The sequence below is a fragment of the Triticum dicoccoides genome, chromosome 4A (assembly GCF_002162155.2).
Source record: "Triticum dicoccoides isolate Atlit2015 ecotype Zavitan chromosome 4A, WEW_v2.0, whole genome shotgun sequence".
Lineage (NCBI taxonomy): Eukaryota > Viridiplantae > Streptophyta > Magnoliopsida > Poales > Poaceae > Triticum > Triticum dicoccoides.
In genome coordinates this window covers 183047013-183060429 of record NC_041386.1, presented here as the reverse complement: position 1 = coordinate 183060429, position 13417 = coordinate 183047013, and positions in this window count along the sequence as shown.

Below are 13417 nucleotides of genomic sequence, written 5' to 3'. Positions count from 1 at the left end.
GTCCATTTAAATAGAAAATGTTTCGCATCGAATAAATCTGGAAATCGAGTCATTAATGCAATTAACTAATTAGATAGTTGGTTATGTTGGGGAACATAGTAATTTCAAAAAAATTCCTATGCACACACAAGAGCATGGTGATGCATAGCAACGAGAGGGGAGAGTGTCGTCCACGTACCCTCGTAGACCGTTAAGCGGAAGCGTTATGACAACGCGGTTGATGTAGTCGTACGTCTTCACGGTCGACCGATCCTCAGTACCGAATGTATGGCACCTCCACGTTCAGCACATGTTCAGCTCGGTGACGTCCCACGAACTCACGATCCAGTAGATCTCGAAGGAGAGTTTTGTCAGCACAACGGCGTGGTGACAATGTTGATGAAGCTACCGTCGCAGGGCTTCGCCTAAGCACCGCTACAGTATGACCAAGGTGGATTATGGTGGAGGGGGGCACCGCACACGGTTGGGAGAGATCAATGATCAACTTGTGTGTATTTGGGGTGCCCCCCTGCCCCCGTATATAAAGGAGCTAGGGGGGAGGCGGCCGGCCAGGAGGAAGGCGTGCCAAGGGGGGAGTCCTCCTCCTTTCCTAGTAGGAGTAGGAGAAGGGGAAAGGGAAGGAGAGAGGAGGAAGGAAATGGGGGGCGCCGCCCCCCTCCTTGTCCAATTCGGACTAGAGGGGGAGGGGCGTGCGGCCTGCCCTGGCCGCCCCTCCCCTTCTCCACTAAGGCCCAATAGGCCCATTACATCCCCCGGTACTCCGGTATATGTCCGAAACCTCCCGAAACACTTCCAGTGTCCGAACATAGTCGTCCAATATATCGATCTTTACATCTCGACCACTTCGAGACTCCTCATAATATCCGTGATCATATCCGGGACTCGGAACTACCTTCGGTACATCAAAACACAAAAACTCATAATACCGATCGTCACAGAACTTTAAGTGTGCGGACCCTACGGGTTCGAGAACTATGTAGACATGACCGAGACACGTTTCCGGTCAATAACCAATAGCGGAACCTGGATGCTCATTTTGGTTCCTACATATTATACGAAGATCTTTATCGGTCAAACCGCATAACAACATACGTTGTTCCTTTTGTCATCGGTATGTTACTTGCCTGAGATTCGATCGTCGGTATCTCAATACCTAGCTCAATCTCGTTACTGGCAAGTCTCTTTACTCGTTCTGTAGTGCATCATCCCGTAACTAACTTATTAGTCGCATTGCTTGCAAGGCTTATAGTGATGTGCATTACCGAGAGGGCCCAGAGATACCTCTCCGACAATCGGAGTGAAAAATCCTATTCTCGATCTATGCACCTGTAGAGCACCTTTATAATCACCCAGTTACGTTGTGACGTTTGGTAGCACACAAAGTGTTCCTTCGGTAATCGGGAGTTGCATAATCTCATAGTCATAGGAACATGTATAAGTCATGAAGAAAGCAATAGCAGTAAACTAAAATGATCAAGTGCTAAGCTAACAAAATGGGTCAAGTCAATCACATCATTCTACTAATGATGTGATCCCGTTAATCAAATGACAACTCATATCTATGGTTAGGAAACTCAACCATCTTGGATCAACGAGCTAGTCAAGTAGAGGCATACTAGTGACACTATGTTTGTCTATGTATTCACACATGTATTATGTTTCCGGTTAATAAAATTCTAGCATGAATAATAAACATTTATCATGATATGAGGAAATAAATAATAACTTTATTATTGCCTCTAGGGTATATTTCCTTCAGTATCCCACTTGCACTAGAGTCAATAATCTAGATTACATAGTAATGATTCTAACACCCATGGAGTCTTGGTGCTGATCATGTTTTGCTCGTAGAAGAGGCTTAGTCAACGGGTCTGCAACATTCAGATCCATATGTATCTTGCATATCTCAATGTCTCCCACCTAGACTTGATCCCGGATGGAATTGAAGCGTCTCTTGATGTGCTTGGTTCTCTTGTGAAATCTGGATTCATTTGCCAAGGCAATTGCACCAGTATTGTTACAAAAGATTTTCATTGGACCTGATGCACTAGGTATGACACCTAGATCGGATATGAACTCCTTCATCCAGACTCCTTCATTTGCTGCTTCCGAAGCGACTATGTACTCCGCTTCACACGTAGATCCTGCCACGACGCTTTGTTTAGAACTGCTCCAACTAACAGCCAGCTCCATCATTCAATATAAATACGTATTCGGTTTGCGATTTAGAATCGTCCGGATCAGTGTCAAAGCTTGCATCGACATAACCATTTACAACGAGTTCTTTGTCACCTCCATAAACGAGAAACATATCCTTAGTCCTTTTCAGGTATTTCAGGATGTTCTTGACCGTTGTCCAGTGATCCACTCCTGCATTACTTTGGTACCTCCCTGCTAAACTAGTAGCAAGGCACACATCAGGTCTGGTACCCAGCATTGCATACATGATAGAGCCTATGGCTGAAGCATGGGGAACACTTTTCATTTTATCTCTATCTTCTGCAGTGGTCGGGCATTGAGTCTTACTCAACTTCACACCTTGTAACACAGGCAAGAACCCTTTCTTTGCTTGATCCATTTTGAACTTTTTCAAAACTTTATCAAGGTATGTGCTTTGTGAAAGTTCAATTAAGCATCTTGATCTATCTCTATAGATCTTGATGCCCAATATATTAGCAGCTTCTCCGAGGTCTTTCATTGAAAAACTTTTATTCAAGTATCCTTTTATGCTATCCAGAAATTCTATGTCATTTCCAATCAGCAATATGTCACCCAAATATAATATTAGAAATGCTACAGAGATCCCACTCACTTTCTTGTAAATACAGGCTTCTCCAAAAGTCTGTATAAAACCATATGCTTTGATCACACTATCAAAACGTTTATTCCAACTCCGAGAGGCTTGCATCAGTCCATAAATGGATTGCTGGAGCTTGCGCACTTTGTGGTTGCATCATATACAACTCTTCTTCCAGAAATCTATTCAGGAATGCAGTTTTGACATCCATTTGCCAAATTTCATAATCATAAAATGCGACAATTTCTAACATGATTCGGAAAGACTTAAGCATCGCTACAGGTGAGAAAGTCTCATCATAGTCAACTCCTTGAACTTGTCGAAAACCTTTCGCAACAAGTCGAGCTTTGTAGACAGTAACATCACCGTCAGCGTCAGTCTTCTTCTTGAAGATCCATTTATTCTCGATGGCTTGCCGATCATCGGGCAAGGCAACAAAAGTCCATACTTTGTTCTCATACATGGATCCCATCTCAAATTTCATGGCCTCAAGCCATTTTGCGGAATCTGGGCTGACCATCGCTTCTTCATAATTCGTAGGTTCATCATGGTCAAGTAACATGGCTTCCAGAACAGGATTACCATACCACTCTAGTGGGGATCTTATTCTGGTTGACCTACGAGCTTCGTTAGTAACTTGATCTGAAATTTCATGATCATCATCATTAGCTTCCTAACTAATTGGTGTAGGTGTCACAGGAACCGGTTTCTGTGATGAACTACTTTCCAATACGGGAGCAAGTACAGTTACCTCATCAAGTTATACTTTCCTCCCACTCACTTCTTTCGAGAGAAACTCCTTCTCTAGAAAGGATCCATTCTTAACAACGAATGTCTTGCCTTCGGATATGTGATAGAAGGTGTACCCAATAGTCTCCTTTGGGTATCCTATGAAGACACATTTCTCCGATTTGGGTTCGAGCTTATCAGGTTGAAGCTTTTTCACATAAACATCGCAGCCCCAAACTTTAATAAACGACAACTTTGGTTACTTGTCAAACCACAGTTCATAAGGCGTCGTCTCAACGGATTTTGAAGGTGCCCTATTTAACGTGAATGCAGCCGTCTCTAAAGCATAACCCCAAAATGATAGCGGTAAATCAGTAAGAGACATCATAGATCGCACCATATCTAGTAAAGTACGATTACGACGTTCGGACACACCATTACGCTGTGGTGTTCCGGGTGGCGTGAGTTGCGAAACTATTCCGCATTGTTTCAAATGTAGACCAAACTTGTAACTCAAATATTCTCCTCTACGATCAGATCGTAGAAACTTTATTTTCTTGTTATGATGATTTTCCACTTCGCTCTGAAATTCTTTGAACTTTTCAAATGTTTCAGACTTATGTTTCATTAAGTAGATATACCCATATCTGCTCAAATCATCTGTGAAGGTGAGAAAATAACGATACCCGGCGCGAGCCTCAATATTCACCGAACCACATACATCAGTATGTATGATTTCCAATAAATCTGTTGCTCGCTCCATTGTTCCGGAGAACGGCGTTTTAGTCATCTTTCCCATGAGGCATGGTTCGCAAGTACCAAGTGATTCATAATCAAATGATTCCAGAAGTCCATCAGTATGGAGTTTTTTCATGCGCTTTACACCAATATGACCCAAACGACAGTGCCACAAATAAGTTGCACTATCATTATCAGCTCTGCATCTTTTGGCTTCAACATTATGAATATGTGTATCACTACTATCGAGAGTCAACACAAATAGACCACTTTTCAAGGGTGCATGGCCATAAAAGATATTACTCATATAAATAGAACAACCATTATTCTTAGATTTAAATGAATAACCATCTCGCATCAAACAAGATCCAGATATAATGTTCATGCTTAACACTAGCACCAAATAACAATTATTCAGGTCTAAAACTAATCCCGAAGGTAGATGTAGAGGTAGCGTGCTGACGGCGATCACATCGACTTTGGAACCATTTCCCACGCGCATCGTCACCTCGTCCTTAGCCAGTCTTCGCTTAATCCGTAGTCCCTGTTTCGAGTTGCAAATATTAGCAACATAACCAGTATCAAATACCCAGGTGCTACTGCAAGCTCTAGTAAGGTACACATCAATAACATGTATATCACATATACCTTTGTTCACCTTGCCATCCTTCTTATCCGCCAAATACTTGGGGCAGTTCCGCTTCCAGTGACCAGTCCCTTTGCAGTAGAAGCACTCAGTCTCAGGCTTAGGTCCAGACTTGGGTTTCTTCTCTTGAACAACAACTTCTTTGACGTTCTTCTTGAAGTTCCCTTTCTTCTTCCCTTTACCCTTTTTCTTGAAACTGGTGGTCTTGTTGACCATCAACACTTGATGCTCCTTCTTGATTTCTACCTCCGCAGCTTTTAGCATTGCGAAGAGCTCGGGAATCATCTTATCCATCCCTTGCATATTATAGTTCATCACGAAGCTCTTGTAGCTTGGTGGCGGTTATTGAAGAACTCTGTCAATGACACTATCAACAGGAAGATTAACTCCCAGTTGAGTCAAGTGGTTATGGTACCCAGACATTCTGAGTATATGTTCACTGACAGAACTATTCTCCTCCATCTTGCAGCTGTAGAACTTATTGGAGACTTCATATCTCTCAATCCAGGCATTTGCTTAAAATATTAACTTCAACTCCTGGAACATCTCATATGCTCCATGACGTTCAAAACGTCGTTGAAGTCCCGGTTCTAAGCCGTAAAGCATGGCACACTGAACTATCGAGTAGTCATCAGCTTTACTCTGCCAGACGTCCTTAACGTCATCAGCAGCATCTGCAGCAGGCCTGGCACCTAGTGGTGCTTCCAGGACGTAATTCTTCTGTGTAGCAATGAGGATAATCCTCAAGTTACGGACCCAGTCCTTGTAATTGCTACCATCATCTTTCAACTTTGCTTTCTCAAGGAACGCATTAAAATTCAATGGAACAATAGCACGGGCCATCTATCTACAATAACATAGACAAGCAAAATACTATCAGGTACTAAGTTCATGATAAATTTAAGTTCATTTAATCATATTACTTAAGAACTCCCACTTAGATAGACATCCCTCTAAACATCTAAGTGATCACGTGATCCATATCAACTAAACCATAACCGATCATCACGTGAGATGGAGTAGTTTTCAATGGTGAACATATCTATGTTGATCATATCTACTATATGATTCACGCTCGACCTTTCGATCTCAGTGTTCCTGAAAGGATCGAGAAGAGGTGTCTAGAGGGGGGGTGATTAGACACTAAGTACCAAAAGTTGCAGTTTTTAATTTCTTTAAGTTGAAGTGGAGTTTTGGCAGAAGTTTAACAAACACAATACATATCAAGCAAGCATGCAAAGAATATATGAGCAGCGGAAAGTAAAGCATGCAACTTACAAGAATGTAAAGGGAAGGCTTTGGAGAATTCAAACGCAATTGGAGACACGGATGTTTTTGTCGTGGTTCCGATAGGTGGTGCTATCGTACATCCACGTTGATGGAGACTTCAACCCACGAAGGGTAACGGTTGCGCGAGTCCACGGAGGGCTCCACCCACGAAGGGTCCACGAAGAAGCAACCTTGTCTATCCCATCATGGCCATCGCCCACGAAGGACTTGCCTCACTAGCGGTAGATCTTCACGAAGTAGGCGATCTCCTTGCCCTTACAAACTCCTTGGTTCAACTCCACAATCTTGTCGGAGGCTCCCAAGTGACACCAAGCCAATCTAGGAGACACCACTCTCCAAGAAGTAACAAATGGTGTGTTGATGATGAACTCCTTGCTCTTGTGCTTCAAATGATAGTCTCCCCAACACTCAACTCTCTCTCACAGGATATGGATTTGATGGAAAGAAGATTTGAGTGGAAAGCAACTTGGGGAAGGCTAGAGATCAAGATTCATATGGTGGGAATGGAATATCTTGGCCTCAACACATGAGTAGGTGGTTCCCTCTCAGAAAATATGTATTGGAAGTGTAGGTATGTTCTGATGCCTCTCTTCATGAATGAAGAGTGGGTGGAGGGGTTTATATAGCCTCCACACAAAAACTAACCGTTACACACAATTTACCAATCTCGGTGAGACCGAATTGAGGAACTCGGTCGAACCGATTTAGCAAACCTAGTGACCGTTAGGATTTCCGGTGGGACTGAGATGCAACTCGGTAGGACCGATATGGTTAGGGTTAGGGCATAATGTAATCTCGGTGAGACCAATTACACAAACTCGGTGGGACCGATTTTGGTAATAAGCTAACCAGAGAGTTGGTCAGGCAAACTTGGTGAGACCGATTACACAAACTCGGTGGGACCGATTTTGGTAATAAGCTAACCAGAAAGTTTGCATTGTAATCTCGGTAGTACCGATTGCTCAATCTCGGTGGGATCGATTTTGGTAATGGACATACACAGAGAGATTACAATCCCATCTCGGTGAGACCGAGATCCCTATCGGTGAAACCGATTTGCCTAGGGTTTGTGGCAGTGGCTATGACATCTGAACACGGTGGCGCCGGATAGAAAGAACCGGTGGGGCTGAGTTTGACTTTTGGTTTAGGTCATATGTGGATGTGGGAAGGTAGTTGAGGGTTTTGGAGCATATCACTAAGCACTATGAAGCAAGAACCTCATCAAGCAACACCTCATCCCCTCTTGATAGTATTGGCTTTTCCTATAGACTCAATGTGATCTTGGATCACTAAAATAGAAAATGTAGAGTCTTGATCTTGAAGCTTGAGCTAATCCTTTGTCCTTAGCATCTTGAAGGGGTTCCACATCCTTTAGTCCATGCCACTTAATTTGTTGAACTTGTCTGAAACATACTAGGTAGAAGTATTAGTCCAACAAGGGATATGTTGTCATCAATTATCAAAATCACCCAGGGAGCACTTGTGCTTTCAATCTTCCCCTTTTTGGTAATTGATGGCAACATACATCAAAGCTTTAGATAAAGATATAGAGAATAGAAAGTAAAGCTTTGGAAAGACATGTAACAAGCATAGGCTCCCCCTACATGTATGCAATCATGTGAATATGGAATATAGAAGCATGTGAGAGCATAACCATGACAGAGTAGCAATGTGTTACATGTATCTTGGCTATATGCATCAGGGCAAAAGATATGAATATGGGAAATGTACCTTCATGCCCATGAGTCCTTCTTGCAAACAGTATGTACATCAGCAAGAATTTCTCATACACATGACTATATGCATATACTTACCTTGTGGTCTTGAGTTGGCTAGGATGGAATGAGCCTGCGTAAACAAGCTTAGATAACACAGATGCACCCACTAGCTAGAGCAAACAAAAGAAACCACAGGAGTACCAAGACTGGGATGACATGTAGAGTGAGTATAGAGTACCACGATAGATATTGACATGTCCCCAAAGAGAAAGATAAGCAATGAATTTAATAAATTTCTTTCCCTTGGATGTCTTGCTCCCCCTGAATCTAGCATGGGATACTGGGAGAAGATAGGGAACAGAAAAACAGAGCTAATGCAAATAAGCACATATGAACATGTCTTTCCCCCAAGAAGACATGTGGCATCTCTCCTCTTGAACATCAAGCATCTGGGATCATTGAAGATTACTCTTTCCTGGAGTATTCCCTCCCCCTAGAGATCTCTCCCCCTAGAGATATGATTAAGCTTTGATGTGATCTCTCTCTCCCCCTTTGACATCAATTTCCAAGAAGGGTCTTCTGGAATTTGTTGTGAATGGGTTCGGTCCTTGAATCACAATACAAAGCATTAGGGTAAATGAGATGCTTGCAGAGGACAAGATTCATTTAGTGGAGCTGGATCAAGAATAAAGAAGGAATAAATGGCAAAATGTTTTTCCTGTAGTGAAATCGGTGTCACCAAGTTGTATGCTTTGGTTACTCCAAAAATCTTTGGCTAGACTGGAGACATGAAACCGGTGGAACCGAGTTCATCACAGAGAAAAACACTTGTCACCTCAGCTCACTGGACAAATAAGATCTCACAAAGATTTGCAACAAATTGGATGCAGAAAATGCAGAACAAAAAGCAAAGAAAAGAAACTAAAAGATCTAGATGAAGTTTTTTTTGAAAGGGGAAACAAATATGCATGAGACAAATGCAAGAACACAGAAAAGAACACAAGAGAACTTCATCTAGAGTTGGGCGGTGACAAAGTCACCTATGTTAGAGTATATTGACTTAGGAGTCAAGTGAGATCACTTGATCATAAGTCGTACTCATCGTTTAAGCTTGAAATGGGGTTACCATTTTTCGTTTAAGTATCTTGATGTATTCACATCTTGTCGAGTTTCTTTGACTCGTGACTTGGAGTAAAGCTACTCTAAGATGGAATAACATACCTTGGGTGGCGGTGTTGATCTTGATCATGTAGTTGAACTTGTGTGGGTTGCTTAAGGTTGATGTAGCCCATCAAGAGTTGGGAGCACCCTTGGGATTTTGAGTTCATCTACCTACATGGGTTAGTTTTCGCAAGGAAGGGCACTTGTGTATCCAACATGACAATCATGAAGCTCAACATAGAATTTGTCAAAGGATATGTCTGAAAGGTTTCGTGCTTCCTTGTCATCAACCACCATTGTGTAGAGACTTGGTGATGTAGAGATTGCTCAAGATGTGAGTGAGTTGCAATCTCATAGAGTTAGATTCATCCAAGTACCTACAAGGGTTAGATAACATGCAAGATGCAAATTTTCAAGACATAAGATAATCATCATAGGAGAAATATCAAGTGATTAGTCGTAAGCTCAAGTCTTGCATGTATCCAATGGAGTTCCTACTCCAAGTTTGAAGCATCAATGATGTTCAATTCACCTCTTAACCTGCAAAACACGTTCCCATCAAGTGGTTTAGTGAATATATCCGCTAATTGCTTATTGGTGCGAACATGCTTAAGGTTTATGTCACCCTTAGCAACGTGATCTCGAATGAAATGATAACGAACTTCAATATGCTTAGTTTGAGAGTGTTGCACAGGATTGTGAGCAATCTTGATAGCACTTTCATTGTCACAAAGTAATGGAACATGTTTCACATATATCCCATAATCTTTAAGAGTTTGGGTCATCCAAAGTAATTGAGCACAACATGAACCAGCGGCAATGTATTCCGCTTCGGCGGTGGATAAGGATACCGAGTTTTGTTTCTTGGAAGACCAAGACACAAGAGATCTACCAAGGAATTGACAAGTACCCGAAGTGGACTTTCTATCAACCTTGTCACCGGCATAGTCCGAGTCGGAGTAGCCAACAAGATCAAAGGAAGCCCTCTTTGGATACCAAATGCCAAAATTTGGTGTATGTATTAAGTATCTCACTATCCTCTTCACGGCCTTAAGATGACATTCCTTAGGAGCAGCTTGATATCGTGCACACATGCACACACTTAGCATGATATCGGGATGTGAAGCACATAGATATAACAATGAACCAATCATAGAGCGGTAAACTTTTTGATCAACCGGTTCACCATCTTTGGTCAAATCAAGATGTCCACTAGTAGGCATGGGTGTAGTCATACCTTTGCATTCTTGCATATTGAACTTCTTGAATAAGTCCTTGGTGTACTTTGTTTGAGAGACAAAGGTGCCTTCCTTAGTTTGCTTGATTTGCAAACCAAGAAAGAATTTGAGTTCACTCATCATAGACATCTCAAACTTCTCCGACATTAGCTTCCCAAACTTTTCACTAAAATGAGGGTTAGTTAATCCAAATATAATATCATTGACATAAATTTGGCATACAAATAGTTCTCCATTAACCCTTTTAGTAAAAAGAGTAGAATCTATTTTTCTAATTTCAAAGCCTTTTTCAATAAGGAACTTGGTCAAGCATCTATACCATGCTCTAGGAGCTTGTTCAAGACCATAAAGGGCTTTGTGAAGTTTGAAGACATGATTAGGTTTCTTAGGATTGACAAAGCCGGGAGGTTGCTTAACATAAACTTCCTCCTCAATTTCACCATTTAGAAAAGCACTTTTAATGTCCATTTGGTACAAAGTGATATCATGGTGATTAGCATAAGCAAGTAAGATGCGAATGGACTCAAGTCTAGCAATGGGAGCATATGTCTCACCATAGTCCATACCTTCGACTTGTGTGTAGCCTTGGGCGACGAGACATGCTTTTTTGCGAACCACTTGTCCATCTTCATCTTGCTTGTTGCGAAACACCCATTTGGTACCGATGATGTTGTGGTTGTTGTCGGGCTTCTCGACCAATGTCCACACTTGATTTCTCTCAAAGTTGTGTAGCTCTTCATGCATAGCGTTTATCCAGTCCGGATCCTCCAATGCTTCTTCAACATTCATAGGTTCAATGCTAGAGATGAATGAGTAATGTTCAAAAAAGTTAGCCAAACGAGTTTTAGAGCGAGTGATTCTCTCGGTTTGGATATCATTGTAGATTTGCTCCACGGGATGATCTTTAGCAATTCTTGCTCGAACTCGTGAAAGCTTTTGCTTGGGTCTTGGTTGAACATCTTCTTCATCTTGTTCGTCTTCTTGGCCTTCTTCATTGTTAGCATTGTTGTTCTCTTGTCATGGTGGAGAAGGAGGTTGTTGATGTTCGTCTTGGTGCACTTCCTCGTTTTCTTCATCTTGGTGTGTCCCACTCGTGGATGCTTCCGTATCAACTCTTGGTTCACCTTGTCGTGAGGTAGAAGCTTCCACTTGGACGGACAAGGTACTCTCCTTTATCTCCGTTGGACGAATCTTTCCAATAGACAAGTCTTGGATTGCTTCCGAGGGATCTTTGTCTCCTACATCAATTGGCAATTGCTCTACTTGCGAGCCGTTAGATTCATCAAACTTCACATCTACCGTTTCTTCAACCTTTTGGGTGAAATTGTTGTAGACACGGTATGTGTGAGAGTTTGAGCCATAACCAAGTAGGAAACCTTCATGAGACTTAGGACCAAATTTAGAACGACGATGCTTATCAAGAATGTAGCACTTTGAGCCGAATACTCGAAAGTATCCAACTTGGGGTTTGTTACTGGTGAGGAGCTTGTATGCCATCTTGCCGAGTAGCTTGTGAAGATACAAGCGATTTGTTGCATGACAAGCTGTCTCAACTGCTTCCACCCAAAAGTGTTTTGGCGTCTTGTACTCATCAAGCATCGTTCTTGCCATCTCGATAAGTGTCCGGTTCTTCCTCTCAACGACTCCATTTTGTTGAGGTGTGTACGTAGCCAAGAACTCATGTGCAATCCCTTCTTCGTCAAGAAAGGTGTCCACATTTGCGTTCTTGAACTCCATTCCGTTGTCGCTCCAAACCTTCTTGCTCTTCACGTCAAATTGATTTTGGGCCTTCCTAGCAAAGTTTTTGAAGATCTTTTGGACCTGCGATTTGTCATCAAGAAAGAACACCCACGTAAATCTTGAAAAATCACCAACTATGACTAGACCAAATGAGTTACCACCGAGACTTGTAGGCATTTGGACCAAAGAGATCCATGTGAAGTAGCTCAAGTGGTCTTCTTGTGGTCATGATGTTCTTAGCGCGATGACTTCCTCCAACTTGTTTCCCTGCTTGACAAGCACTACAAAGTCTATCCTTGTCAAATATGACATCGTTAACGCCAAGGATATGATTTCCTTTAATGAGTTTGTCAAGGTTTCGCATGCCCACATGGCCTAGCCTTCTATGCCACAACCAGCCTTTAGAAGATTTAGCAATTAAGCAAGTTCTAGGTTGAGCCTTTTTAGTGAAGTCAACAATGTAAAGACCTCCTCTACGTATACCGGTAAAGACCATTTTATGATTATCTCTACGAAACACTTGGCAGTCTACTTCAGTAAATAGGACATTGAAACCGAAATCGGCAAGTCTAGATATTGAAAGTAAGTTGTAGCCAAGAGATTCAACGAGCATGACATTTTGTATGGGGCTATCATGTGATATGGCCACCTTACCAAGGCCAACCACCTTACCCTTTGAATTATCACCAAAAGTGACATACTTTCGAGGGTCGTCGTTTCCAGCAAGCTCACGGAACATGTCTTTATCTCTGGTCATATGATCAGTACATCCACTATCAAGGACCCATTCCTTTCCTCCAGCCATGTAGCCGCAAAGATTTGCCATAAGACCAAAGTGTCTCATCGCATCATCGAGATCATAGTTACTATCATCATCCTCATCATAGTATCCATATTCAACATCATTTTGTGATTGATCAATTCATAGAGAGGGTAATTCATTAGACAAATGATCATCACAATTGTCACCTTTATGAATTCTAATAGCTTCAGATATGATATCGCTAATGATCCCAACATTTCCTATAGCACGCATGAGATTGGTAAGCTCAAATAGACAATCACCAAAGCTAGCATCACTAGAATTCATCTTGCTCAAAGCAACAGACTTATGGAGAATTTCATCTAAATTTTTCAAGGAATAATCTAGAAATCGTTCCTCAAGAAATTCCCATATAGTATAGGCACAATCAAGAGTAGGCAAACTAGCAATCAAATTTTTGGGCAATCCTCTTATGATAAGATTGATGGTTCTAACATTGTGAATCATGTCAAGATCCTCTTCGGGTGTGGGATGCAAGGGATCAATATGAGGTGCACAAGGGCTAGCAATGTACTTGTTCAAGTGATATTCATTGAA